This window comes from Cupressus sempervirens, chromosome 6 (assembly GCF_028749045.1).
Source record: "Cupressus sempervirens isolate cs-2001-9-10 chromosome 6, ASM2874904v1, whole genome shotgun sequence".
Lineage (NCBI taxonomy): Eukaryota > Viridiplantae > Streptophyta > Pinopsida > Cupressales > Cupressaceae > Cupressus > Cupressus sempervirens.
The window spans coordinates 564626664-564629452 of NC_143123.1; the positions used below are offsets into that span (position 1 = coordinate 564626664).

The window sequence follows — 2789 nt, forward strand, 5'->3', positions numbered from 1 at the left end:
ATTAGATTAGTCATAAGTCTCATTCAGTAATACAATAAATTAATTAATTTTAATTGTTAACAAAATAAAAACAGATATAGATTATAAGATTTCAGCAAAGTCATAAAATTTGAACTAACAATTATTTTCAAATATAGCATAACATATTAACAAATATATAAATTTATCAACAAAGTGAAAACAGGCCAAAGATATGAGAGTAATATCTGAACCAACTTTTCATTCATAGTACTTTTCTCCATTTGTAGTTGTTGAAGGATGAAACTAACATTGCTGATGAGAATAATCATGGAGGAGTTGATATTACTGGAAAACATCAAGTCTAATTCATGACAGCAAAGCCTAGTTATTACGCTTCTATCGGTGTTGTTGCAAATGAAAGTCAGTTGCTATCAGTGTACTTTTTATTTCTCTTAATTAAATTTTAAATTTTAAATATAAAGATACTACTTGATTCTTCTTTTGAAAAACAAATTAAGTATTCTGCCTCAGATTTTTTATTTATAAAATTAAGGCTCCTCAGTACAAAGGCTAATAACTTAAATATACTTTACAGGTTCAGTTCATCTGTCTCCGGATTAATTAAATCATGGGTCCACAGCAATAACTCCCCAGTAAACAACAACTAGTACCAACACCTATAGGTATGCCAATCTTATTGAATTCATCTATTATGGGGCAGATAAAACTTTAATAACCCACGTGGCCTTCCACCTCGGGATGGGCAGGCTTTCGCCTCAACAGGCTATTGGTGCTAATTCCGCTTTATAAGCAGCGTCGTGGACAAATGGTTTGCATTCCAATCTTCTCCTTAGAATGGACAGACCCCATCATGTACTCATGTTCCCATGGCTGGCGCAGGGCCACATCTCTCCTTTTCTGGAGTTATCCAAGAGACTTGCAGATCGGGGGCTCAGAGTATCCTTTCTCTCTACTCCGGGCAATATTTCAAAGGTAAAGTCTTCCCTTGATGAAAAGTGGGTGGGCAAGATCGATACGGAGGAGCTTCCTCTGCCATCTGTGGAGGGTCTGCCTCCCGCAGCCGACAACACCGCCGATATTCCCGTCGAAATGGCAGATCTGTTAAAGATCGCTCTCGACGGCCTCGAGAAACCGTTCGAGCAGCTTCTCCGGCGGATTCGACCGGATTATGTTATTCACGACTTTTCCCAGCACTGGGCTGCCGCTGTTGCCGGCAAACTGGGTATTCCGGCCATCTATTTCTGCATCTACAGTGCGACGATCAGTGGTTACTGTGGAGCACCGAGCAGAATGAAGGGTGGGGAGACTACTGTTGAGGATCTAAGCGCGCCGCCTCCGGGTTATCCATCGTCTGTGGTCGCTTTCAAAGCATTCGAAGCGAGGTCAATGTTAGCCGTGTATAACGGCCGCGCCGGAGAAGACGTGACGCAAATCGATCGGTTTTCTAGATCTATGGAGGGGTGTAATGTTATGGCCATCAGATCGTGCTTTGAATTGGAAGACAAGTATATTCATTATCTCCAGACGGTGCTCAGAAAACGGGTGGTGCCGGTCGGTATTCTTCTACCGCCGACCGCCTCAATCCCGGCCGACGAAAACAACAAGTGCCTGCGATGGCTGGACAATCAGCCGCCCGGCTCGGTTGTCTACGTGTCGTTCGGGAGCGAGTGCTTTCTGTCCAAGGAGCAGGTTGCTGAGCTGGCAGAGGGGCTGGAGGAGAGCCGTGTGCCGTTCCTGTGGGTTCTGCGCAGCCCTCGCTACGTGGAGGAGGGCGAGGAGTCCACGTCATCAGCGGAGGAGAGATCGAGGGCGTTGCTGCCGGAGGGGTTCGAGGAGCGGACGAGGGAGAGGGGTGTGGTGTGGTGCGAGTGGGCCCCGCAGCAGCAGATTCTCTGCCATCCTTCCACTGGTGGGTTTCTGAGCCACTGCGGGTGGAGCTCCGTGTTGGAGGCTGGGAAGTTTGGGGTGAAGATAATAGCGCTGCCGATGCATCTTAATCAGGCACTCGACGCCCGGCTTGTTTGTGATGAACTTGGAATAGGCGTGGAGGTTGAGAGGGAAGACGATGGGAGTTTCAAGGCGAATGAAATCAGGAGATGTCTGAGGGATGTTATGGTGGGGAATGAAGGAGGGCGCGTGGGAGAGAATATGGAAAAAATGAGAAAGGGGCTGTTTGGGAAAGAGGAAGTGCAAGAGAGATACGTACGCGACTTTATCAAGCACCTTCCCTAGCTCTGTATAAATTGTATAGTGACTAAATTTCAAAAAAATGAAAGTATGAGATTTTTTGAAAATTTTAGCATTTGATCTTTTTGAATTATTTTTGTGAATCTGAAAAAAAATCATGTTTGACTTTTTTGCTACTATCTATTTTGTTTGTAAAGATTGATAGGTTTCAAAAAGTATTGCTTTATTCGATGTCATGTTACTATGAAGCTTGGAATCATGTATTTGTACTAATTTTGTTCGTCTAAACATTAATCAATGGAACACTTGTTTTAGTTTAGGTTTTAGCTAGTATCTTATATGTATCACCAAGACCTACTTTTAGTGTGATGACGTGCTTTTAGGGTAATGATAGATGTATGTATAAGATGTTGAGAAATATTGAAGTTCATTAAATTTAACATTGGTAAGAATTAGGCTTCTAGTTTTATATGTTTTACTTTTGATGATCGATCTATGCTCATATGTCCCAACTGATTATACTCTTAACTATCTTATATGACCTTTGATTCATTATGTTTAATGCTTTAGATAGATTTAGTTGGTATGACTACTCTTTAAACTCGGGTTTTAAAAACAAT

At 42.5% G+C, this 2789-nt stretch overlaps 1 pseudogene across 1 annotated transcript; it reads left to right on the forward strand.

Annotated features, from left to right (window-relative positions):
• The first annotated feature begins 675 nt into the window (after positions 1–675).
• On the forward strand, positions 676–2276 carry LOC149553523 (putative UDP-rhamnose:rhamnosyltransferase 1 pseudogene; annotated as a pseudogene). Its single transcript, XR_016353081.1, has one exon. The product of XR_016353081.1 is annotated as a putative UDP-rhamnose:rhamnosyltransferase 1 pseudogene (transcript).
• The last annotated feature ends 513 nt before the right edge of the window (positions 2277–2789 follow it).